This window comes from Schistocerca cancellata, chromosome 1 (genome assembly GCF_023864275.1).
Source record: "Schistocerca cancellata isolate TAMUIC-IGC-003103 chromosome 1, iqSchCanc2.1, whole genome shotgun sequence".
In the NCBI taxonomy this organism is placed as follows: Eukaryota; Metazoa; Arthropoda; class Insecta; order Orthoptera; family Acrididae; genus Schistocerca; species Schistocerca cancellata.
Genome location: NC_064626.1, coordinates 480,515,018 through 480,537,924, shown reverse-complemented (window position 1 = coordinate 480,537,924; position 22,907 = coordinate 480,515,018). Strand labels below are relative to the sequence as shown.

Genomic DNA, 22,907 nt, shown 5'->3' with positions numbered 1-22,907 from the left:
ACATGTGATGGAGAACGTGTCTGACACTGCTGTGGCGTGACACTGTGGGCTGGGCTTTGCTGTGTACCGCCACTTGCATTCCCGCCAGCTGCTCTGGCGGGCGCCTCCGTGGCCGTGATCGTCTAGTGGTTAGGACATTGCGTTGTGGCCGCAATAACCCAGGTTCGAATCCTGGTCACGGCAATTTTGAAAGTTTTTCCTTGCTGCCGTTGCATTGACGATAGTGCACGAGTACACGAAATCACAGTGCTTTCTTGGTTTTTCACTCGTGTTCCGCAGGCCGCAGTTTGTACTACCACTTCATCACAAGTGTAACCTCCTTGAGCTCACATATGTTTGTTACATGGAGCATTCTAGCTCCGCCCCTGACAGGTACAGCTATGATACTTTAGTGGTTACGGAAAGCCCAGGTTCGAAACCTGGTCACGGCACGAAAACGTCTCTTGATGCTGTCTCCTTAACTACGACAGCTACAGACAAGTGGCGTCGCTACCATATGGCGGGCACGGCATTTTCTTGTTGTGGGTGGCCTAAAGAGACGCTTCCAGTGGGAGAGCAGTGAAAATACATGGCACGGCGATTGCCAAGATACTTCCTTTTCGAAGTGATCTTTGTAGTACAAAGGGAACGTTTTGCCGCCGCTGTTCCAAGGGTAACGTGGCCGAGCGGTCTAAGGCGCTGGTTTTAGGCACCAGTCTCTTCGGAGGCGTGGGTTCGAATCCCACAGTTGCCAATTTTGGCGTCTCATTTTTGTGCCGTTGCTGTGTGTTCTCGTGGAGTAGGACGCAGCTCATGTGACGCGCGTGTTGCGTAGGTAGCGTGGCCGAGCGGTCTGAGGCGCTGGTTGCAGGCACCAGTCTCTTCGGAGGCGTGGGTTCCAATCCCACTGCTGCCAAACGTGTAATGATTCCTGCATCGAAGTCACATGCACTCATTGCCCGCAAAGGAAACAGCACAACAAGGCGTGAGCGTCTGCTTCGTGAATTGTCGTAGAACAGTACGTGGTGCAACGGCAGGATTTGTAGGCGCCTTTTGCTCTCATCACTGCTGGCGTTCGTCTCCACGATATGCGTCCAGAGCATGCCGTTCTATAGCGTGCGAGAGTGGATTTTTTACAGTTGTCGTCAGTTAATCGTGGGTGGTTGCTGCGTTCGCTGGAGGAGCACTGGCGCCGTCATCCGGTGTAGTCTAGTGGCTAGGATACCTGGCTCTCACCCAGGAGGCCCGGGTTCGATTCCCGGTACCGGAAATGCGCGTTTTTGTTGCTCCTCTTATGCGACTTGTCTCGACTCGTGCAGAAAGCCACGTTAAGTATGATTCGTGGCAACACCCGACGGCGAGAGAGATGCTGCATCTGTCCACTTGTTATCGAGTCACATGTCTGTAGTCAAGAGGCTTGGAGGACTGCAAGACATTGCCACGGAGGTGAATGCAGCTAACCACTGTAGTTAGTGTCCCGACAGCGCAGGCACGTTCATTTGTTTGTATACATGTGATGGAGAACGTGTCTGACACTGCTGTGGCGTGACACTGTGGGCTGGGCTTTGCTGTGTACCGCCACTTGCATTCCCGCCAGCTGCTCTGGCGGGCGCCTCCGTGGCCGTGATCGTCTAGTGGTTAGGACATTGCGTTGTGGCCGCAATAACCCAGGTTCGAATCCTGGTCACGGCAATTTTGAAAGTTTTTCCTTGCTGCCGTTGCATTGACGATAGTGCACGAGTACACGAAATCACAGTGCTTTCTTGGTTTTTCACTCGTGTTCCGCAGGCCGCAGTTTGTACTACCACTTCATCACAAGTGTAACCTCCTTGAGCTCACATATGTTTGTTACATGGAGCATTCTAGCTCCGCCCCTGACAGGTACAGCTATGATACTTTAGTGGTTACGGAAAGCCCAGGTTCGAAACCTGGTCACGGCACGAAAACGTCTCTTGATGCTGTCTCCTTAACTACGACAGCTACAGACAAGTGGCGTCGCTACCATATGGCGGGCACGGCATTTTCTTGTTGTGGGTGGCCTAAAGAGACGCTTCCAGTGGGAGAGCAGTGAAAATACATGGCACGGCGATTGCCAAGATACTTCCTTTTCGAAGTGATCTTTGTAGTACAAAGGGAACGTTTTGCCGCCGCTGTTCCAAGGGTAACGTGGCCGAGCGGTCTAAGGCGCTGGTTTTAGGCACCAGTCTCTTCGGAGGCGTGGGTTCGAATCCCACAGTTGCCAATTTTGGCGTCTCATTTTTGTGCCGTTGCTGTGTGTTCTCGTGGAGTAGGACGCAGCTCATGTGACGCGCGTGTTGCGTAGGTAGCGTGGCCGAGCGGTCTGAGGCGCTGGTTGCAGGCACCAGTCTCTTCGGAGGCGTGGGTTCCAATCCCACTGCTGCCAAACGTGTAATGATTCCTGCATCGAAGTCACATGCACTCATTGCCCGCAAAGGAAACAGCACAACAAGGCGTGAGCGTCTGCTTCGTGAATTGTCGTAGAACAGTACGTGGTGCAACGGCAGGATTTGTAGGCGCCTTTTGCTCTCATCACTGCTGGCGTTCGTCTCCACGATATGCGTCCAGAGCATGCCGTTCTATAGCGTGCGAGAGTGGATTTTTTACAGTTGTCGTCAGTTAATCGTGGGTGGTTGCTGCGTTCGCTGGAGGAGCACTGGCGCCGTCATCCGGTGTAGTCTAGTGGCTAGGATACCTGGCTCTCACCCAGGAGGCCCGGGTTCGATTCCCGGTACCGGAAATGCGCGTTTTTGTTGCTCCTCTTATGCGACTTGTCTCGACTCGTGCAGAAAGCCACGTTAAGTATGATTCGTGGCAACACCCGACGGCGAGAGAGATGCTGCGTCTGTCCACTTGTTATCGAGTCACATGTCTGTAGTCAAGAGGCTTGGAGGACTGCAAGACATTGCCACGGAGGTGAATGCAGCTAACCACTGTAGTTAGTGTCCCGACAGCGCAGGCACGTTCATTTGTTTGTATACATGTGATGGAGAACGTGTCTGACACTGCTGTGGCGTGACACTGTGGGCTGGGCTTTGCTGTGTACCGCCACTTGCATTCCCGCCAGCTGCTCTGGCGGGCGCCTCCGTGGCCGTGATCGTCTAGTGGTTAGGACATTGCGTTGTGGCCGCAATAACCCAGGTTCGAATCCTGGTCACGGCAATTTTGAAAGTTTTTCCTTGCTGCCGTTGCATTGACGATAGTGCACGAGTACACGAAATCACAGTGCTTTCTTGGTTTTTCACTCGTGTTCCGCAGGCCGCAGTTTGTACTACCACTTCATCACAAGTGTAACCTCCTTGAGCTCACATATGTTTGTTACATGGAGCATTCTAGCTCCGCCCCTGACAGGTACAGCTATGATACTTTAGTGGTTACGGAAAGCCCAGGTTCGAAACCTGGTCACGGCACGAAAACGTCTCTTGATGCTGTCTCCTTAACTACGACAGCTACAGACAAGTGGCGTCGCTACCATATGGCGGGCACGGCATTTTCTTGTTGTGGGTGGCCTAAAGAGACGCTTCCAGTGGGAGAGCAGTGAAAATACATGGCACGGCGATTGCCAAGATACTTCCTTTTCGAAGTGATCTTTGTAGTACAAAGGGAACGTTTTGCCGCCGCTGTTCCAAGGGTAACGTGGCCGAGCGGTCTAAGGCGCTGGTTTTAGGCACCAGTCTCTTCGGAGGCGTGGGTTCGAATCCCACAGTTGCCAATTTTGGCGTCTCATTTTTGTGCCGTTCCTGTGTGTTCTCGTGGAGTAGGACGCAGCTCATGTGACGCGCGTGTTGCGTAGGTAGCGTGGCCGAGCGGTCTGAGGCGCTGGTTGCAGGCACCAGTCTCTTCGGAGGCGTGGGTTCCAATCCCACTGCTGCCAAACGTGTAATGATTCCTGCATCGAAGTCACATGCACTCATTGCCCGCAAAGGAAACAGCACAACAAGGCGTGAGCGTCTGCTTCGTGAATTGTCGTAGAACAGTACGTGGTGCAACGGCAGGATTTGTAGGCGCCTTTTGCTCTCATCACTGCTGGCGTTCGTCTCCACGATATGCGTCCAGAGCATGCCGTTCTATAGCGTGCGAGAGTGGATTTTTTACAGTTGTCGTCAGTTAATCGTGGGTGGTTGCTGCGTTCGCTGGAGGAGCACTGGCGCCGTCATCCGGTGTAGTCTAGTGGCTAGGATACCTGGCTCTCACCCAGGAGGCCCGGGTTCGATTCCCGGTACCGGAAATGCGCGTTTTTGTTGCTCCTCTTATGCGACTTGTCTCGACTCGTGCAGAAAGCCACGTTAAGTATGATTCGTGGCAACACCCGACGGCGAGAGAGATGCTGCGTCTGTCCACTTGTTATCGAGTCACATGTCTGTAGTCAAGAGGCTTGGAGGACTGCAAGACATTGCCACGGAGGTGAATGCAGCTAACCACTGTAGTTAGTGTCCCGACAGCGCAGGCACGTTCATTTGTTTGTATACATGTGATGGAGAACGTGTCTGACACTGCTGTGGCGTGACACTGTGGGCTGGGCTTTGCTGTGTACCGCCACTTGCATTCCCGCCAGCTGCTCTGGCGGGCGCCTCCGTGGCCGTGATCGTCTAGTGGTTAGGACATTGCGTTGTGGCCGCAATAACCCAGGTTCGAATCCTGGTCACGGCAATTTTGAAAGTTTTTCCTTGCTGCCGTTGCATTGACGATAGTGCACGAGTACACGAAATCACAGTGCTTTCTTGGTTTTTCACTCGTGTTCCGCAGGCCGCAGTTTGTACTACCACTTCATCACAAGTGTAACCTCCTTGAGCTCACATATGTTTGTTACATGGAGCATTCTAGCTCCGCCCCTGACAGGTACAGCTATGATACTTTAGTGGTTACGGAAAGCCCAGGTTCGAAACCTGGTCACGGCACGAAAACGTCTCTTGATGCTGTCTCCTTAACTACGACAGCTACAGACAAGTGGCGTCGCTACCATATGGCGGGCACGGCATTTTCTTGTTGTGGGTGGCCTAAAGAGACGCTTCCAGTGGGAGAGCAGTGAAAATACATGGCACGGCGATTGCCAAGATACTTCCTTTTCGAAGTGATCTTTGTAGTACAAAGGGAACGTTTTGCCGCCGCTGTTCCAAGGGTAACGTGGCCGAGCGGTCTAAGGCGCTGGTTTTAGGCACCAGTCTCTTCGGAGGCGTGGGTTCGAATCCCACAGTTGCCAATTTTGGCGTCTCATTTTTGTGCCGTTCCTGTGTGTTCTCGTGGAGTAGGACGCAGCTCATGTGACGCGCGTGTTGCGTAGGTAGCGTGGCCGAGCGGTCTGAGGCGCTGGTTGCAGGCACCAGTCTCTTCGGAGGCGTGGGTTCCAATCCCACTGCTGCCAAACGTGTAATGATTCCTGCATCGAAGTCACATGCACTCATTGCCCGCAAAGGAAACAGCACAACAAGGCGTGAGCGTCTGCTTCGTGAATTGTCGTAGAACAGTACGTGGTGCAACGGCAGGATTTGTAGGCGCCTTTTGCTCTCATCACTGCTGGCGTTCGTCTCCACGATATGCGTCCAGAGCATGCCGTTCTATAGCGTGCGAGAGTGGATTTTTTACAGTTGTCGTCAGTTAATCGTGGGTGGTTGCTGCGTTCGCTGGAGGAGCACTGGCGCCGTCATCCGGTGTAGTCTAGTGGCTAGGATACCTGGCTCTCACCCAGGAGGCCCGGGTTCGATTCCCGGTACCGGAAATGCGCGTTTTTGTTGCTCCTCTTATGCGACTTGTCTCGACTCGTGCAGAAAGCCACGTTAAGTATGATTCGTGGCAACACCCGACGGCGAGAGAGATGCTGCGTCTGTCCACTTGTTATCGAGTCACATGTCTGTAGTCAAGAGGCTTGGAGGACTGCAAGACATTGCCACGGAGGTGAATGCAGCTAACCACTGTAGTTAGTGTCCCGACAGCGCAGGCACGTTCATTTGTTTGTATACATGTGATGGAGAACGTGTCTGACACTGCTGTGGCGTGACACTGTGGGCTGGGCTTTGCTGTGTACCGCCACTTGCATTCCCGCCAGCTGCTCTGGCGGGCGCCTCCGTGGCCGTGATCGTCTAGTGGTTAGGACATTGCGTTGTGGCCGCAATAACCCAGGTTCGAATCCTGGTCACGGCAATTTTGAAAGTTTTTCCTTGCTGCCGTTGCATTGACGATAGTGCACGAGTACACGAAATCACAGTGCTTTCTTGGTTTTTCACTCGTGTTCCGCAGGCCGCAGTTTGTACTACCACTTCATCACAAGTGTAACCTCCTTGAGCTCACATATGTTTGTTACATGGAGCATTCTAGCTCCGCCCCTGACAGGTACAGCTATGATACTTTAGTGGTTACGGAAAGCCCAGGTTCGAAACCTGGTCACGGCACGAAAACGTCTCTTGATGCTGTCTCCTTAACTACGACAGCTACAGACAAGTGGCGTCGCTACCATATGGCGGGCACGGCATTTTCTTGTTGTGGGTGGCCTAAAGAGACGCTTCCAGTGGGAGAGCAGTGAAAATACATGGCACGGCGATTGCCAAGATACTTCCTTTTCGAAGTGATCTTTGTAGTACAAAGGGAACGTTTTGCCGCCGCTGTTCCAAGGGTAACGTGGCCGAGCGGTCTAAGGCGCTGGTTTTAGGCACCAGTCTCTTCGGAGGCGTGGGTTCGAATCCCACAGTTGCCAATTTTGGCGTCTCATTTTTGTGCCGTTCCTGTGTGTTCTCGTGGAGTAGGACGCAGCTCATGTGACGCGCGTGTTGCGTAGGTAGCGTGGCCGAGCGGTCTGAGGCGCTGGTTGCAGGCACCAGTCTCTTCGGAGGCGTGGGTTCCAATCCCACTGCTGCCAAACGTGTAATGATTCCTGCATCGAAGTCACATGCACTCATTGCCCGCAAAGGAAACAGCACAACAAGGCGTGAGCGTCTGCTTCGTGAATTGTCGTAGAACAGTACGTGGTGCAACGGCAGGATTTGTAGGCGCCTTTTGCTCTCATCACTGCTGGCGTTCGTCTCCACGATATGCGTCCAGAGCATGCCGTTCTATAGCGTGCGAGAGTGGATTTTTTACAGTTGTCGTCAGTTAATCGTGGGTGGTTGCTGCGTTCGCTGGAGGAGCACTGGCGCCGTCATCCGGTGTAGTCTAGTGGCTAGGATACCTGGCTCTCACCCAGGAGGCCCGGGTTCGATTCCCGGTACCGGAAATGCGCGTTTTTGTTGCTCCTCTTATGCGACTTGTCTCGACTCGTGCAGAAAGCCACGTTAAGTATGATTCGTGGCAACACCCGACGGCGAGAGAGATGCTGCGTCTGTCCACTTGTTATCGAGTCACATGTCTGTAGTCAAGAGGCTTGGAGGACTGCAAGACATTGCCACGGAGGTGAATGCAGCTAACCACTGTAGTTAGTGTCCCGACAGCGCAGGCACGTTCATTTGTTTGTATACATGTGATGGAGAACGTGTCTGACACTGCTGTGGCGTGACACTGTGGGCTGGGCTTTGCTGTGTACCGCCACTTGCATTCCCGCCAGCTGCTCTGGCGGGCGCCTCCGTGGCCGTGATCGTCTAGTGGTTAGGACATTGCGTTGTGGCCGCAATAACCCAGGTTCGAATCCTGGTCACGGCAATTTTGAAAGTTTTTCCTTGCTGCCGTTGCATTGACGATAGTGCACGAGTACACGAAATCACAGTGCTTTCTTGGTTTTTCACTCGTGTTCCGCAGGCCGCAGTTTGTACTACCACTTCATCACAAGTGTAACCTCCTTGAGCTCACATATGTTTGTTACATGGAGCATTCTAGCTCCGCCCCTGACAGGTACAGCTATGATACTTTAGTGGTTACGGAAAGCCCAGGTTCGAAACCTGGTCACGGCACGAAAACGTCTCTTGATGCTGTCTCCTTAACTACGACAGCTACAGACAAGTGGCGTCGCTACCATATGGCGGGCACGGCATTTTCTTGTTGTGGGTGGCCTAAAGAGACGCTTCCAGTGGGAGAGCAGTGAAAATACATGGCACGGCGATTGCCAAGATACTTCCTTTTCGAAGTGATCTTTGTAGTACAAAGGGAACGTTTTGCCGCCGCTGTTCCAAGGGTAACGTGGCCGAGCGGTCTAAGGCGCTGGTTTTAGGCACCAGTCTCTTCGGAGGCGTGGGTTCGAATCCCACAGTTGCCAATTTTGGCGTCTCATTTTTGTGCCGTTCCTGTGTGTTCTCGTGGAGTAGGACGCAGCTCATGTGACGCGCGTGTTGCGTAGGTAGCGTGGCCGAGCGGTCTGAGGCGCTGGTTGCAGGCACCAGTCTCTTCGGAGGCGTGGGTTCCAATCCCACTGCTGCCAAACGTGTAATGATTCCTGCATCGAAGTCACATGCACTCATTGCCCGCAAAGGAAACAGCACAACAAGGCGTGAGCGTCTGCTTCGTGAATTGTCGTAGAACAGTACGTGGTGCAACGGCAGGATTTGTAGGCGCCTTTTGCTCTCATCACTGCTGGCGTTCGTCTCCACGATATGCGTCCAGAGCATGCCGTTCTATAGCGTGCGAGAGTGGATTTTTTACAGTTGTCGTCAGTTAATCGTGGGTGGTTGCTGCGTTCGCTGGAGGAGCACTGGCGCCGTCATCCGGTGTAGTCTAGTGGCTAGGATACCTGGCTCTCACCCAGGAGGCCCGGGTTCGATTCCCGGTACCGGAAATGCGCGTTTTTGTTGCTCCTCTTATGCGACTTGTCTCGACTTTGCTCGACTGACGCTACGCTGACGCGTGCAGAAAGCCACGTTAAGTACGATTCGTGGCAACACCCGACGGCGAGAGAGATGCTGCGTCTGTCCACTTGTTATCGAGTCACATGTCTGTAGTCAAGAGGCTTGGAGGACTGCAAGACATTGCCACGGAGGTGAATGCAGCTAACCACTGTAGTTAGTGTCCCGACAGCGCAGGCACGTTCATTTGTTTGTATACATGTGATGGAGAACGTGTCTGACACTGCTGTGGCGTGACACTGTGGGCTGGGCTTTGCTGTGTACCGCCACTTGCATTCCCGCCAGCTGCTCTGGCGGGCGCCTCCGTGGCCGTGTTCGTCTAGTGGTTAGGACATTGCGTTGTGGCCGCAATAACCCAGGTTCGAATCCTGGTCACGGCAATTTTGAAAGTTTTTCCTTGCTGCCGTTGCATTGACGATAGTGCACGAGTACACGAAATCACAGTGCTTTCTTGGTTTTTCACTCGTGTTCCGCAGGCCGCAGTTTGTACTACCACTTCATCACAAGTGTAACCTCCTTGAGCTCACATATGTTTGTTACATGGAGCATTCTAGCTCCGCCCCTGACAGGTACAGCTATGATACTTTAGTGGTTACGGAAAGCCCAGGTTCGAAACCTGGTCACGGCACGAAAACGTCTCTTGATGCTGTCTCCTTAACTACGACAGCTACAGACAAGTGGCGTCGCTACCATATGGCGGGCACGGCATTTTCTTGTTGTGGGTGGCCTAAAGAGACGCTTCCAGTGGGAGAGCAGTGAAAATACATGGCACGGCGATTGCCAAGATACTTCCTTTTCGAAGTGATCTTTGTAGTACAAAGGGAACGTTTTGCCGCCGCTGTTCCAAGGGTAACGTGGCCGAGCGGTCTAAGGCGCTGGTTTTAGGCACCAGTCTCTTCGGAGGCGTGGGTTCGAATCCCACCGTTGCCAATTTTGGCGTCTCATTTTTGTGCCGTTGCTGTGTGTTCTCGTGGAGTAGGACGCAGCTCATGTGACGCGCGTGTTGCGTAGGTAGCGTGGCCGAGCGGTCTGAGGCGCTGGTTTCAGGCACCAGTCTCTTCGGAGGCGTGGGTTCCAATCCCACTGCTGCCAAACGTGTAATGTTTCCTGCATCGAAGTCACATGCACTCATTGCCCGCAAAGGAAACAGCACAACAAGGCGTGAGCGTCTGCTTCGTGAATTGTCGTAGAACAGTACGTGGTGCAACGGCAGGATTTGTAGGCGCCTTTTGCTCTCATCACTGCTGGCGTTCGTCTCCACGATATGCGTCCAGAACATGCCGTTCTATAGCGTGCGAGAGTGGATTTTTTACAGTTGTCGTCAGTTAATCGTGAGTGGTTGCTGCGTTCGCTGGAGGAGCATTGGCGCCGTCATCCGGTGTAGTCTAGTGGCTAGGATACCTGGCTCTCACCCAGGAGGCCCGGGTTCGATTCCCGGTACCGGAAATGCGCGTTTTTGTTGCTCCTCTTATGCGACTTGTCTCGACTCGTGCAGAAAGCCACGTTAAGTATGATTCGTGGCAACACCCGACGGCGAGAGAGATGCTGCGTCTGTCCACTTGTTATCGAGTCACATGTCTGTAGTCAAGAGGCTTGGAGGACTGCAAGACATTGCCACGGAGGTGAATGCAGCTAACCACTGTAGTTAGTGTCCCGACAGCGCAGGCACGTTCATTTGTTTGTATACATGTGATGGAGAACGTGTCTGACACTGCTGTGGCGTGACACTGTGGGCTGGGCTTTGCTGTGTACCGCCACTTGCATTCCCGCCAGCTGCTCTGGCGGGCGCCTCCGTGGCCGTGATCGTCTAGTGGTTAGGACATTGCGTTGTGGCCGCAATAACCCAGGTTCGAATCCTGGTCACGGCAATTTTGAAAGTTTTTCCTTGCTGCCGTTGCATTGACGATAGTGCACGAGTACACGAAATCACAGTGCTTTCTTGGTTTTTCACTCGTGTTCCGCAGGCCGCAGTTTGTACTACCACTTCATCACAAGTGTAACCTCCTTGAGCTCACATATGTTTGTTACATGGAGCATTCTAGCTCCGCCCCTGACAGGTACAGCTATGATACTTTAGTGGTTACGGAAAGCCCAGGTTCGAAACCTGGTCACGGCACGAAAACGTCTCTTGATGCTGTCTCCTTAACTACGACAGCTACAGACAAGTGGCGTCGCTACCATATGGCGGGCACGGCATTTTCTTGTTGTGGGTGGCCTAAAGAGACGCTTCCAGTGGGAGAGCAGTGAAAATACATGGCACGGCGATTGCCAAGATACTTCCTTTTCGAAGTGATCTTTGTAGTACAAAGGGAACGTTTTGCCGCCGCTGTTCCAAGGGTAACGTGGCCGAGCGGTCTAAGGCGCTGGTTTTAGGCACCAGTCTCTTCGGAGGCGTGGGTTCGAATCCCACAGTTGCCAATTTTGGCGTCTCATTTTTGTGCCGTTGCTGTGTGTTCTCGTGGAGTAGGACGCAGCTCATGTGACGCGCGTGTTGCGTAGGTAGCGTGGCCGAGCGGTCTGAGGCGCTGGTTGCAGGCACCAGTCTCTTCGGAGGCGTGGGTTCCAATCCCACTGCTGCCAAACGTGTAATGATTCCTGCATCGAAGTCACATGCACTCATTGCCCGCAAAGGAAACAGCACAACAAGGCGTGAGCGTCTGCTTCGTGAATTGTCGTAGAACAGTACGTGGTGCAACGGCAGGATTTGTAGGCGCCTTTTGCTCTCATCACTGCTGGCGTTCGTCTCCACGATATGCGTCCAGAGCATGCCGTTCTATAGCGTGCGAGAGTGGATTTTTTACAGTTGTCGTCAGTTAATCGTGGGTGGTTGCTGCGTTCGCTGGAGGAGCACTGGCGCCGTCATCCGGTGTAGTCTAGTGGCTAGGATACCTGGCTCTCACCCAGGAGGCCCGGGTTCGATTCCCGGTACCGGAAATGCGCGTTTTTGTTGCTCCTCTTATGCGACTTGTCTCGACTCGTGCAGAAAGCCACGTTAAGTATGATTCGTGGCAACACCCGACGGCGAGAGAGATGCTGCGTCTGTCCACTTGTTATCGAGTCACATGTCTGTAGTCAAGAGGCTTGGAGGACTGCAAGACATTGCCACGGAGGTGAATGCAGCTAACCACTGTAGTTAGTGTCCCGACAGCGCAGGCACGTTCATTTGTTTGTATACATGTGATGGAGAACGTGTCTGACACTGCTGTGGCGTGACACTGTGGGCTGGGCTTTGCTGTGTACCGCCACTTGCATTCCCGCCAGCTGCTCTGGCGGGCGCCTCCGTGGCCGTGATCGTCTAGTGGTTAGGACATTGCGTTGTGGCCGCAATAACCCAGGTTCGAATCCTGGTCACGGCAATTTTGAAAGTTTTTCCTTGCTGCCGTTGCATTGACGATAGTGCACGAGTACACGAAATCACAGTGCTTTCTTGGTTTTTCACTCGTGTTCCGCAGGCCGCAGTTTGTACTACCACTTCATCACAAGTGTAACCTCCTTGAGCTCACATATGTTTGTTACATGGAGCATTCTAGCTCCGCCCCTGACAGGTACAGCTATGATACTTTAGTGGTTACGGAAAGCCCAGGTTCGAAACCTGGTCACGGCACGAAAACGTCTCTTGATCTTGTCTCCTTAACTACGACAGCTACAGACAAGTGGCGTCGCTACCATATGGCGGGCACGGCATTTTCTTGTTGTGGGTGGCCTAAGGAGACGCTTCCAGTGGGAGAGCAGTGAAAATACATGGCACGGCGATTGCCAAGATACTTCCTTTTCGAAGTGATCTTTGTAGTACAAAGGGAACGTTTTGCCGCCGCTGTTCCAAGGGTAACGTGGCCGAGCGGTCTAAGGCGCTGGTTTTAGGCACCAGTCTCTTCGGAGGCGTGGGTTCGAATCCCACAGTTGCCAATTTTGGCGTCTCATTTTTGTGCCGTTGCTGTGTGTTCTCGTGGAGTAGGACGCAGCTCATGTGACGCGCGTGTTGCGTAGGTAGCGTGGCCGAGCGGTCTGAGGCGCTGGTTTCAGGCACCAGTCTCTTCGGAGGCGTGGGTTCCAATCCCACTGCTGCCAAACGTGTAATGTTTCCTGCATCGAAGTCACATGCACTCATTGCCCGCAAAGGAAACAGCACAACAAGGCGTGAGCGTCTGCTTCGTGAATTGTCGTAGAACAGTACGTGGTGCAACGGCAGGATTTGTAGGCGCCTTTTGCTCTCATCACTGCTGGCGTTCGTCTCCACGATATGCGTCCAGAGCATGCCGTTCTATAGCGTGCGAGAGTGGATTTTTTACAGTTGTCGTCAGTTAATCGTGGGTGGTTGCTGCGTTCGCTGGAGGAGCACTGGCGCCGTCATCCGGTGTAGTCTAGTGGCTAGGATACCTGGCTCTCACCCAGGAGGCCCGGGTTCGATTCCCGGTACCGGAAATGCGCGTTTTGGTTGCTCCTCTTATGCGACTTGTCTCGACTCGTGCAGAAAGCCACGTTAAGTATGATTCGTGGCAACACCCGACGGCGAGAGAGATGCTGCGTCTGTCCACTTGTTATCGAGTCACATGTCTGTAGTCAAGAGGCTTGGAGGACTGCAAGACATTGCCACGGAGGTGAATGCAGCTAACCACTGTAGTTAGTGTCCCGACAGCGCAGGCACGTTCATTTGTTTGTATACATGTGATGGAGAACGTGTCTGACACTGCTGTGGCGTGACACTGTGGGCTGGGCTTTGCTGTGTACCGCCACTTGCATTCCCGCCAGCTGCTCTGGCGGGCGCCTCCGTGGCCGTGATCGTCTAGTGGTTAGGACATTGCGTTGTGGCCGCAATAACCCAGGTTCGAATCCTGGTCACGGCAATTTTGAAAGTTTTTCCTTGCTGCCGTTGCATTGACGATAGTGCACGAGTACACGAAATCACAGTGCTTTCTTGGTTTTTCACTCGTGTTCCGCAGGCCGCAGTTTGTACTACCACTTCATCACAAGTGTAACCTCCTTGAGCTCACATATGTTTGTTACATGGAGCATTCTAGCTCCGCCCCTGACAGGTACAGCTATGATACTTTAGTGGTTACGGAAAGCCCAGGTTCGAAACCTGGTCACGGCACGAAAACGTCTCTTGATGCTGTCTCCTTAACTACGACAGCTACAGACAAGTGGCGTCGCTACCATATGGCGGGCACGGCATTTTCTTGTTGTGGGTGGCCTAAAGAGACGCTTCCAGTGGGAGAGCAGTGAAAATACATGGCACGGCGATTGCCAAGATACTTCCTTTTCGAAGTGATCTTTGTAGTACAAAGGGAACGTTTTGCCGCCGCTGTTCCAAGGGTAACGTGGCCGAGCGGTCTAAGGCGCTGGTTTTAGGCACCAGTCTCTTCGGAGTCGTGGGCCCGAACACATCGCGCGCTCGCTCCGGCGTGTCGGGCGGTGTTTACGGGTGCTTCGTGGCGGCGGCGGCGGTTGCTTCGCGGCGCGGTTTTTCATCTGTGCTGTACTTTTTAGTGAAGTGAGTACAATGGATCACGGTGATTCCGAGGATCGTCAGAATAACATTCAGTGCGCCTTTGATCGATCGGTAATTCGGCCGTCCGCTTTCGAAATTCATAAATGGCTTCGCGAGGATTTGAACTTAACGGACAGTGACGTTCTTGGTTTGCAATTGGATTCCTTTTTGAACTCTTTGTTTTTGAAGTTGCCAACTCCCGAAATGTGTGACACTCTTGTAACGGCCAATGACGGTGTGCGACAATTTAAGCACTTTGATGGCAGAATTAGTAATGTTGTGTTGTCTAATGCTGGTTTTGGTATACGGACAGTGCGTGTTTTCAATCTACCGTTTGAAATGCGGAACGAAACGATTTCGAGTGCTTTGACGCCTTATGACACTGTTTTGTCGGTGTCAAAGGAAAAATGGTCAGCTGCTTATCTTTTTCAAGTGGATAACGGTATCCGTAGTGTAAAAATGATAGTGAAGAAACATATTCCTTCTTTTGTTTATATTAAAGGACAACGCGCTTTCATAACGTACAGCGGTCAGCCCCAGACGTGTTCTTTTTGTAATAGTACTGGTCATTTCCGGCAGGACTGTCCTGTGCGTAGGCGGCCGGTACAGCTGCCACGTGGTAGTAGTCAAGACGAGATGACGTGGGCAGCAGTCGCCATTGGTCCCACCCCCCGCGACGCGCGACGCGCTGAGGAAACCGCCGTCTCGGCGGACGCTACTGAAATGGACACCTCACCCTGTTTGCCAATACATAGCGTTGTGTCGGAAGTGACTGTTAGTTCTCTTTCGGAAAATGTGACTGCGTCGTAGGACGCTTCCGTTAGCGAGCAACACACAGTGTCGGTACTCGTTCCGGAACGCGTGCCATTCACAGAATCTAGCCTCGTCAATGAAGCTGCGTTACGTACGGCTTCATTGTCTGCTCTGGTTGTTGAGACGCCATCAGTATTAGCATCCGCTCCCTCAGTAAGCTCTGTGGCAGTATCGGACTCGGTCGTGGGAGCTGTGACGCTGTCAGGATCAGACCCCGCCCCTGTGTTCCCCACGCGTGCTGCGTCCGCGAGTGTGGATACTTCCGACCATGTTACTGGCCACCGCCACGAGAGTTTTTCGCTTCCAGAGGCCCCCAAATCGCGACGCGAGCGGAATACTGCCGGCACTAGCAACCCTCGACGTTTGCGTTGTGCCAGTACTTCTGGTCGATTGGAATCAGGGTTTTCTTCCGGACGGGTTCGCAGCCCGTCTCCGGTCCGTCGGGCCGTCGTGCCGTCCCAGTCCCAACCGACACCGCAAGGTTCGCAGCGGACCCCGCAGCGTGTTGAAGTTGCGCCCCAGCCGGCGTCGACGTCAGGCCGTGGCCAGCAACGACACATTTCTCGTAGTCAGCCGGTAAAGAAAACCACCCCTGCCGACAGTAAGCGTGACGTGGCTGTTCGCCGGCTTAAAGATATTTTGCGCACGCAGGGTTCCGAAACGGACGTTGACTTGGCCATGGACGCTGTGCCGTCTGCTCAAATGCCTGTCAAACGGAAATCTGGCGACCCACACCCTCGGCGCACTCATACGTCTGTGCGTGACCCTGGGTCGACACCTTCCTTAGCTTCCTCCCCCACGGCGGTGTCCAGATCTACGGCAGACGCGCCTATGGAGTTTGCCGGCGTGCCCGAGCCCCCTCCTCCCCGTGACCGGCTGGATTGGTCGGCGGATGTGGAGGAAACGGATGACGGGACTTCAACCCGTGCATAACCTGTCTAATTCTGCGGCACACATTTTAATTGGTGATGCAGGTTTTCCTGTTGTCTGTTTGTTTCTTTTGTGTTTTTTTTTTATCTCCGAATGGCGTCTGATCCACGTCAGTGGAATGTTGTTACTGTCAATGTAAACAAGATGCGTAGTCAGTACAAGGTGTCCGCCCTGCACGCCTTTTTACGTGCCAATAATTGTCACATAGCATTTCTACAAGAGGTTACGCGTGACGCCTTGTCGTTTTTTGCTACTTTTACAGATTTTATTGTTATTGATAACGTAGTGTCATTGGAAGGAACAGGCACGGTGATTTTAGTCCGTTCTGGTCATGACGTACAAGGTATTGAATGTTTGCCGGATGGCCGTGCTATTGCGTGTACTGTTAATGGTTTTGTTTTTGTTAATGTTTATGCCCCTTCTGGTAGCACGCCTGCAAGGAACAGATTTTATTCTCAGGACTTCTGTTATTTTCTTCACCGCAATCGGGACAACTTAGTTGTTGGGGGAGATTTTAATGCTGTTATAGAAGACAGGGACCAGGAGCCTAGACCCAATAGGTGTCCGGGACTTTCTGCTCTAGTTGATGGACTCCGGCTCCGAGATACGTGGCGTGTGCTCCACCCTCACACAACGGAGTTTACCTATTTTTATCCCACGGGCCATAGTCGTCTTGACAGGATTTATGTGTCGTCCCCGCTTGTGACTAATGTTTTAGAGGCAGAAGTTCATCCAGTTCTTTTTTCTGATCACTGTGCTTATGTATGTCGACTCATTTTATCTCTTCCCCGTATTCCTCGTCGGAAGACGTTGTGGAAGTTTAACTGCAGCCTTTTAAGTGATGTACATTTTAATCGACAGTTTACGGTCATGTGGCAAAGCGTCTTGCAGGCCAAGCCTGCAGCACGCAGCACTCTTGAGTGGTGGGTGAAGGTTGCTAAGCCGGCTATAAGGGCATTTTTAATTAATTTTAGCCGTGAAGCTGCTCATTGGCGTCGTGAGACAGCGCGTTTTTATCAGAGTTGTCTGCGTGATCTCGCCCAGCGAGTTACAGCCCAGCCCGAACTTCTTCCTACTCTCAAGCAATTTAAGGCCAAACTGTTCCACGAGCTGAGGCAGAAATGTGACGGCCCGGTTATTCGAAGTCAGCCGGTGGGTGTCGTGGACGGGGAGGCGTTATCTGTGTACCATCTAAATAGGGAGAGAAGGAGGCGCGCGAAGTTACGCATTGATACTTGGATCACACGTGACGGTACAAAAACCTCTGACGTGGGCCAAATTGAACGGGAAATTTCTGAGCACTTTGCGTCTCTTTTCAACGATGTCGCTGTGATTCCTGGCGCGATGCGGTGGCTATTGCAACAGACGCCAAATGTTTTGAGCCGCACCGATAGGGCTCATCTTAACGCAACCTTTACTCTTGAGGAACTAAGGGAGGCTGTTCACGGCAGTCCGCGGGGGAAATCTCCCGGTGTAGATGGGATACCAGTAGAATTTTATCTCAAGTTTTTTAATGTTCTGAGCGATACTCTACTTGCAGTTGCCAATGACATTCAAAACGGCATTGCTATACCGGCAGAATTTGAAGAGGGCTGTATTGCCCTCGTTCCGAAAACCACAGCTGTGCCGAGCATTGACAATGTCCGCCCTATAACTTTGTTAAACTCGGATTACAAAATTGTGGCACGGTGTGTCGCAATTAGGATGAAGCAAGTTCTGCCGAAAGTTCTCAGTGAAAATCAGACGTGCGCTGTACGAGATCGAACTATCTTCGATGCTATTTTGGCATATAGAGACTGTATAGGATATGTCAAAAGCGCCAGGGTGCGGACTGCTGGAATTTTATTAGTAGATTTTAAAAATGCATTTGATCGAATAAGTCATTTTTATTTACAGAAAGTCATGACCAGAATGGGTTTCGGGCTGAAGTTTACACGGCTGATTCAAAATTTTTTGCGCAATGCCACGTCACGCGTTAGCATTAATGGCCACCTCAGTGATACGATACAAATAAGGCGTTCTGTGCGTCAAGGCTGCCCTCTCTCGATGGGCCTGTATGCCTTAGCTTTAGACCCTCTCCTTCGTTCCATTTGCCATGAATGTCGGGGCATCAGAGTGGGTGACGAGCACCTAATCTGCAAGGCCTATGCTGATGATTTGGGGGTGTTTATTGAACAGCCGGGTGACATCGATAGGCTGTACAGTGCTCTGAAACAGTTTGAGGCAGCGACTGGGGCGGTCGTCAGTACTAATAAGACGGCTCTACTCCCCCTCACGCCGCGCATGCGTGCTGTCCACCGTCACTGGTACTGTATTAAACAGCAGTACAAAGTTCTGGGCATTGTTCTGACGGACGACGTCCAACGGATGGCGGCGCTAAACTGGCGCACGACGCTTCATCAGATTCGTGCGCTGGCGAAAATCCACGCTGTCAGGAATCTGGCGCTTGGCGAAAAAGTATTCCTCATAAATACCTGTGTACTTGCCAAAGCGTGGTACTTGGCCCAGATTCTGCCATTGCCGAAAAAACTTGAACGTGCCATCAAACACGCCGTCTACTGGCTGTTGTGGAAAGGCAATATTTTTAAGGTGTCCATGGACACGTGCACTTTGAGCGTGACGGAGGGGGGGCTGGGTCTGGTTGATCTCCACGCCAAATGTGCGGCGTTGTTCTTTCGAAGGACTACTGCGGTGGTTGAAAAAGGGCCTCGTAGTGTGACGGCGGTTCTGTTTGCCAAATATCGACCACATTCGGTGGCTGCTCCAGTTTTTGTTTCTGATGTTCCTTATACGGTAAATTATGTGCGCCACTTCTACCTTTATGGTAGTTACGTTGTTAGCAGCTATGTCAGTGGACGCACGGTCAGTGATATCATACGAGCACTTCGCGGGAATCCATCGAAGAATAAATGGGAACGACGGCTGCCGCAGTACGACTGGGATAGCGTGTGGAAAAACATTTCATCTAAGGTCGTCCCGGCCGAAGTACGTGCGACGTGGTATAAACTAGTGAATCGTACAATTTCGACGAACTCAAAATTACAGTCCATCCATCTTATCCGGTCCAGTGCTTGTGAAATGTGCGTTGAAGAGGACACTCTTGAACATCGCTTTGTGTGTCGCAAATTCAGCGCTGTTTGGGACACTGCACGTGATATGATACGCTTGATTAACAGAGTGGCTACGCATCATGTGACCGCGATCGACGCCATAGTGCCGCAGTGTAAGGCTTACCCTGTAGCCAAACGCAATGCCACGATTTGGATCATTGGACACACTATTCATTCTATGTTTTCTCTCGGATTGACTGATAAACTGGACTTCCTTACTTACCTTTGGACTGAACATACTACCGAACGCGTCCGTGCAACTTATCAAGAGACTTTTTCCAATTTTTTGAATGCTGCTCTGTCTCATGTATTCAACAAGAGTTTAAATTATTCTTGATTCTGATTAATTCCTTATATATAGTTTCCCTGTACCGTCCATGAAGTGAACAGATTTAGACAGGAACGTAACGTAACGAAAATATTAAATTGAAGTCTCCGTCATGTTGTGTATACGTTGCTCGACGAAATTTACTGTCGTGCGCACCTTGATGCTTTCGTAGTTCTCCGTCATCCTTTCTTTTTTGTTTAATCATCGAGTGGCCGATGTTCTATTGCTTATTTTATTTTTCTTACAGCGGTGGACGCTTTTTGATTTCCATTATTTTAATTAGTGGCACGGACCTCTCTTGCAGCATTGTACTTTGTGTACTTTCATGCAGTTTCCTGTCGGTCTGTGCCTTGCCTAACCAATTGTTCCTTTTTTTATGTGCTTTCTTTGTGCTTTTTTTTACTGCCGTGTGGAAATGACCGAGGTGGTCAATCGGCGTTTTTCAGTTTCAAGTTGGTTGATGTGGTGCTTTCCAGATATGGCTTACAATGACGCACGGGTCGAATTACTTTAATTTGAAGTTAAGGTTCTTGTTTATTTATTAGTTTCTCTAGGAAAGTATTTTCTTTTTTTTCTCCTCGTATGTGTGCTGTTAGCTGTATACCAATACATTCCGTTGCATTAATTTGGAGGGATTTATTCATTTTTCCTTTCGCATGTATGTTCCCACGTATTGGACCATTGGACCAGCCGGAGGTACTACTTGCTCTTACGCAGGAATATCTGGATCGACGGGGGAACACTCACGTTCACTGTCGTCGGGGGAGCTACATCAACTAATTGTATAGCCACCGAAGCTCGCCAACGACGGCAATTATGGAGAGCGCAAGGCCGGGCTATAAGGGGAGTTGGGAGGCCCGTAAAAAAAAAAAAAAAAAAAAAAAAAAAAAAAAAAAAAAAGTTGCCAATTTTGGCGTCTCATTTTTGTGCCGTTGCTGTGTGTTCTCGTGGAGTAGGACGCAGCTCATGTGACGCGCGTGTTGCGTAGGTAGCGTGGCCGAGCGGTCTGAGGCGCTGGTTTCAGGCACCAGTCTCTTCGGAGGCGTGGGTTCCAATCCCACTGCTGCCAAACGTGTAATGATTCCTGCATCGAAGTCACATGCACTCATTGCCCGCAAAGGAAACAGCACAACAAGGCGTGAGCGTCTGCTTTGTGAATTGTCGTAGAACAGTACGTGGTGCAACGGCAGGATTTGTAGGCGCCTTTTGCTCTCATCACTGCTGGCGTTCGTCTCCACGATATGCGTCCAGAGCATGCCGTTCTATAGCGTGCGAGAGTGGATTTTTTACAGTTGTCGTCAGTTAATCGTGGGTGGTTGCTGCGTTCGCTGGAGGAGCACTGGCGCCGTCATCCGGTGTAGTCTAGTGGCTAAGATACCTGGCTCTCACCCAGGAGGCCCGGGTTCGATTCCCGGTACCGGAAATGCGCGTTTTTGTTGCTCCTCTTATGCGACTTGTCTCGACTCGTGCAGAAAGCCACGTTAAGTATGATTCGTGGCAACACCCGACGGCGAGAGAGATGCTGCGTCTGTCCACTTGTTATCGAGTCACATGTCTGTAGTCAAGAGGCTTGGAGGACTGCAAGACATTGCCACGGAGGTGAATGCAGCTAACCACTGTAGTTAGTGTCCCGACAGCGCAGGCACGTTCATTTGTTTGTATACATGTGATGGAGAACGTGTCTGACACTGCTGTGGCGTGACACTGTGGGCTGGGCTTTGCTGTGTACCGCCACTTGCATTCCCGCCAGCTGCTCTGGCGGGCGCCTCCGTGGCCGTGATCGTCTAGTGGTTAGGACATTGCGTTGTGGCCGCAATAACCCAGGTTCGAATCCTGGTCACGGCAATTTTGAAAGTTTTTCCTTGCTGCCGTTGCATTGACGATAGTGCACGAGTACACGAAATCACAGTGCTTTCTTGGTTTTTCACTCGTGTTCCGCAGGCCGCAGTTTGTACTACCACTTCATCACAAGTGTAACCTCCTTGAGCTCACATATGTTTGTTACATGGAGCATTCTAGCTCCGCCCCTGACAGGTACAGCTATGATACTTTATTGGTTACGGAAAGCCCAGGTTCGAAACCTGGTCACGGCACGAAAACGTCTCTTGATGCTGTCTCCTTAACTACGACAGCTACAGACAAGTGGCGTCGCTACCATATGGCGGGCACGGCATTTTCTTGTTGTGGGTGGCCTAAAGAGACGCTTCCAGTGGGAGAGCAGTGAAAATACATGGCACGGCGATTGCCAAGATACTTCCTTTTCGAAGTGATCTTTGTAGTACAAAGGGAACGTTTTGCCGCCGCTGTTCCAAGGGTAACGTGGCCGAGCGGTCTAAGGCGCTGGTTTTAGGCACCAGTCTCTTCGGAGGCGTGGGTTCGAATCCCACCGTTGCCAATTTTGGCGTCTCATTTTTGTGCCGTTGCTGTGTGTTCTCGTGGAGTAGGACGCAGCTCATGTGACGCGCGTGTTGCGTAGGTAGCGTGGCCGAGCGGTCTGAGGCGCTGGTTTCAGGCACCAGTCTCTTCGGAGGCGTGGGTTCCAATCCCACTGCTGCCAAACGTGTAATGATTCCTGCATCGAAGTCACATGCACTCATTGCCCGCAAAGGAAACAGCACAACAAGGCGTGAGCGTCTGCTTCGTGAATTGTCGTAGAACAGTACGTGGTGCAACGGCAGGATTTGTAGGCGCCTTTTGCTCTCATCACTGCTGGCGTTCGTCTCCACGATATGCGTCCAGAGCATGCCGTTCTATAGCGTGCGAGAGTGGATTTTTTAGAGTTGTCGTCAGTTAATCGTGGGTGGTTGCTGCGTTCGCTGGAGGAGCACTGGCGCCGTCATCCGGTGTAGTCTAGTGGCTAGGATACCTGGCTCTCACCCACGAGGCCCGGGTTCGATTCCCGGTACCGGAAATGCGCGTTTTTGTTGCTCCTCTTATGCGACTTGTCTCGACTCGTGCAGAAAGCCACGTTAAGTATGATTCGTGGCAACACCCGACGGCGAGAGAGATGCTGCGTCTGTCCACTTGTTATCGAGTCACATGTCTGTAGTCAAGAGGCTTGGAGGACTGCAAGACATTGCCACGGAGGTGAATGCAGCTAACCACTGTAGTTAGTGTCCCGACAGCGCAGGCACGTTCATTTGTTTGTATACATGTGATGGAGAACGTGTCTGACACTGCTGTGGCGTGACACTGTGGGCTGGGCTTTGCTGTGTACCGCCACTTGCATTCCCGCCAGCTGCTCTGGCGGGCGCCTCCGTGGCCGTGATCGTCTAGTGGTTAGGACATTGCGTTGTGGCCGCAATAACCCAGGTTCGAATCCTGGTCACGGCAATTTTGAAAGTTTTTCCTTGCTGCCGTTGCATTGACGATAGTGCACGAGTACACGAAATCACAGTGCTTTCTTGGTTTTTCACTCGTGTTCCGCAGGCCGCAGTTTGTACTACCACTTCATCACAAGTGTAACCTCCTTGAGCTCACAT

At 51.9% G+C, this 22,907-nt stretch overlaps 33 non-coding genes across 33 annotated transcripts; all 33 read left to right on the top strand.

The window, feature by feature from the left end:
- The first annotated feature begins 111 nt into the window (after positions 1-111).
- Trnah-gug (transfer RNA histidin (anticodon GUG)) lies at positions 112-183 on the top strand. Its single transcript has one exon. It is a non-coding gene; the product is annotated as a tRNA-His (tRNA).
- A 468-nt stretch (positions 184-651) lies between these two features.
- Positions 652-733, top strand: Trnal-uag (transfer RNA leucine (anticodon UAG)). Its single transcript has one exon. It is a non-coding gene; the product is annotated as a tRNA-Leu (tRNA).
- A 444-nt stretch (positions 734-1,177) lies between these two features.
- On the top strand, positions 1,178-1,249 carry Trnae-cuc (transfer RNA glutamic acid (anticodon CUC)). The gene has a single exon. It is a non-coding gene; the product is annotated as a tRNA-Glu (tRNA).
- Positions 1,250-1,599: 350 nt separating this feature from the next.
- Trnah-gug (transfer RNA histidin (anticodon GUG)) lies at positions 1,600-1,671 on the top strand. Its single transcript has one exon. It is a non-coding gene; the product is annotated as a tRNA-His (tRNA).
- A 468-nt stretch (positions 1,672-2,139) lies between these two features.
- On the top strand, positions 2,140-2,221 carry Trnal-uag (transfer RNA leucine (anticodon UAG)). The gene has a single exon. It is a non-coding gene; the product is annotated as a tRNA-Leu (tRNA).
- A 444-nt stretch (positions 2,222-2,665) lies between these two features.
- Positions 2,666-2,737, top strand: Trnae-cuc (transfer RNA glutamic acid (anticodon CUC)). The gene has a single exon. It is a non-coding gene; the product is annotated as a tRNA-Glu (tRNA).
- Positions 2,738-3,087: 350 nt separating this feature from the next.
- Trnah-gug (transfer RNA histidin (anticodon GUG)) lies at positions 3,088-3,159 on the top strand. Its single transcript has one exon. It is a non-coding gene; the product is annotated as a tRNA-His (tRNA).
- A 468-nt stretch (positions 3,160-3,627) lies between these two features.
- On the top strand, positions 3,628-3,709 carry Trnal-uag (transfer RNA leucine (anticodon UAG)). The gene has a single exon. It is a non-coding gene; the product is annotated as a tRNA-Leu (tRNA).
- A 444-nt stretch (positions 3,710-4,153) lies between these two features.
- Positions 4,154-4,225, top strand: Trnae-cuc (transfer RNA glutamic acid (anticodon CUC)). The gene has a single exon. It is a non-coding gene; the product is annotated as a tRNA-Glu (tRNA).
- Positions 4,226-4,575: 350 nt separating this feature from the next.
- Trnah-gug (transfer RNA histidin (anticodon GUG)) lies at positions 4,576-4,647 on the top strand. Its single transcript has one exon. It is a non-coding gene; the product is annotated as a tRNA-His (tRNA).
- A 468-nt stretch (positions 4,648-5,115) lies between these two features.
- Positions 5,116-5,197, top strand: Trnal-uag (transfer RNA leucine (anticodon UAG)). Its single transcript has one exon. It is a non-coding gene; the product is annotated as a tRNA-Leu (tRNA).
- A 444-nt stretch (positions 5,198-5,641) lies between these two features.
- On the top strand, positions 5,642-5,713 carry Trnae-cuc (transfer RNA glutamic acid (anticodon CUC)). Its single transcript has one exon. It is a non-coding gene; the product is annotated as a tRNA-Glu (tRNA).
- A 350-nt stretch (positions 5,714-6,063) lies between these two features.
- Positions 6,064-6,135, top strand: Trnah-gug (transfer RNA histidin (anticodon GUG)). The gene has a single exon. It is a non-coding gene; the product is annotated as a tRNA-His (tRNA).
- Positions 6,136-6,603: 468 nt separating this feature from the next.
- On the top strand, positions 6,604-6,685 carry Trnal-uag (transfer RNA leucine (anticodon UAG)). Its single transcript has one exon. It is a non-coding gene; the product is annotated as a tRNA-Leu (tRNA).
- A 444-nt stretch (positions 6,686-7,129) lies between these two features.
- Positions 7,130-7,201, top strand: Trnae-cuc (transfer RNA glutamic acid (anticodon CUC)). The gene has a single exon. It is a non-coding gene; the product is annotated as a tRNA-Glu (tRNA).
- Positions 7,202-7,551: 350 nt separating this feature from the next.
- Positions 7,552-7,623, top strand: Trnah-gug (transfer RNA histidin (anticodon GUG)). Its single transcript has one exon. It is a non-coding gene; the product is annotated as a tRNA-His (tRNA).
- A 468-nt stretch (positions 7,624-8,091) lies between these two features.
- Positions 8,092-8,173, top strand: Trnal-uag (transfer RNA leucine (anticodon UAG)). Its single transcript has one exon. It is a non-coding gene; the product is annotated as a tRNA-Leu (tRNA).
- Positions 8,174-8,617: 444 nt separating this feature from the next.
- Positions 8,618-8,689, top strand: Trnae-cuc (transfer RNA glutamic acid (anticodon CUC)). The gene has a single exon. It is a non-coding gene; the product is annotated as a tRNA-Glu (tRNA).
- A 375-nt stretch (positions 8,690-9,064) lies between these two features.
- On the top strand, positions 9,065-9,136 carry Trnah-gug (transfer RNA histidin (anticodon GUG)). Its single transcript has one exon. It is a non-coding gene; the product is annotated as a tRNA-His (tRNA).
- A 468-nt stretch (positions 9,137-9,604) lies between these two features.
- Trnal-uag (transfer RNA leucine (anticodon UAG)) lies at positions 9,605-9,686 on the top strand. Its single transcript has one exon. It is a non-coding gene; the product is annotated as a tRNA-Leu (tRNA).
- Positions 9,687-10,130: 444 nt separating this feature from the next.
- Trnae-cuc (transfer RNA glutamic acid (anticodon CUC)) lies at positions 10,131-10,202 on the top strand. The gene has a single exon. It is a non-coding gene; the product is annotated as a tRNA-Glu (tRNA).
- Positions 10,203-10,552: 350 nt separating this feature from the next.
- Trnah-gug (transfer RNA histidin (anticodon GUG)) lies at positions 10,553-10,624 on the top strand. The gene has a single exon. It is a non-coding gene; the product is annotated as a tRNA-His (tRNA).
- A 468-nt stretch (positions 10,625-11,092) lies between these two features.
- On the top strand, positions 11,093-11,174 carry Trnal-uag (transfer RNA leucine (anticodon UAG)). The gene has a single exon. It is a non-coding gene; the product is annotated as a tRNA-Leu (tRNA).
- Positions 11,175-11,618: 444 nt separating this feature from the next.
- Trnae-cuc (transfer RNA glutamic acid (anticodon CUC)) lies at positions 11,619-11,690 on the top strand. Its single transcript has one exon. It is a non-coding gene; the product is annotated as a tRNA-Glu (tRNA).
- A 350-nt stretch (positions 11,691-12,040) lies between these two features.
- Positions 12,041-12,112, top strand: Trnah-gug (transfer RNA histidin (anticodon GUG)). The gene has a single exon. It is a non-coding gene; the product is annotated as a tRNA-His (tRNA).
- Positions 12,113-12,580: 468 nt separating this feature from the next.
- Trnal-uag (transfer RNA leucine (anticodon UAG)) lies at positions 12,581-12,662 on the top strand. The gene has a single exon. It is a non-coding gene; the product is annotated as a tRNA-Leu (tRNA).
- A 444-nt stretch (positions 12,663-13,106) lies between these two features.
- Positions 13,107-13,178, top strand: Trnae-cuc (transfer RNA glutamic acid (anticodon CUC)). The gene has a single exon. It is a non-coding gene; the product is annotated as a tRNA-Glu (tRNA).
- Positions 13,179-13,528: 350 nt separating this feature from the next.
- Trnah-gug (transfer RNA histidin (anticodon GUG)) lies at positions 13,529-13,600 on the top strand. The gene has a single exon. It is a non-coding gene; the product is annotated as a tRNA-His (tRNA).
- A 7,176-nt stretch (positions 13,601-20,776) lies between these two features.
- On the top strand, positions 20,777-20,848 carry Trnae-cuc (transfer RNA glutamic acid (anticodon CUC)). Its single transcript has one exon. It is a non-coding gene; the product is annotated as a tRNA-Glu (tRNA).
- Positions 20,849-21,198: 350 nt separating this feature from the next.
- On the top strand, positions 21,199-21,270 carry Trnah-gug (transfer RNA histidin (anticodon GUG)). Its single transcript has one exon. It is a non-coding gene; the product is annotated as a tRNA-His (tRNA).
- Positions 21,271-21,738: 468 nt separating this feature from the next.
- Trnal-uag (transfer RNA leucine (anticodon UAG)) lies at positions 21,739-21,820 on the top strand. The gene has a single exon. It is a non-coding gene; the product is annotated as a tRNA-Leu (tRNA).
- A 444-nt stretch (positions 21,821-22,264) lies between these two features.
- Positions 22,265-22,336, top strand: Trnae-cuc (transfer RNA glutamic acid (anticodon CUC)). The gene has a single exon. It is a non-coding gene; the product is annotated as a tRNA-Glu (tRNA).
- A 350-nt stretch (positions 22,337-22,686) lies between these two features.
- Positions 22,687-22,758, top strand: Trnah-gug (transfer RNA histidin (anticodon GUG)). The gene has a single exon. It is a non-coding gene; the product is annotated as a tRNA-His (tRNA).
- Positions 22,759-22,907: the final 149 nt, after the last annotated feature.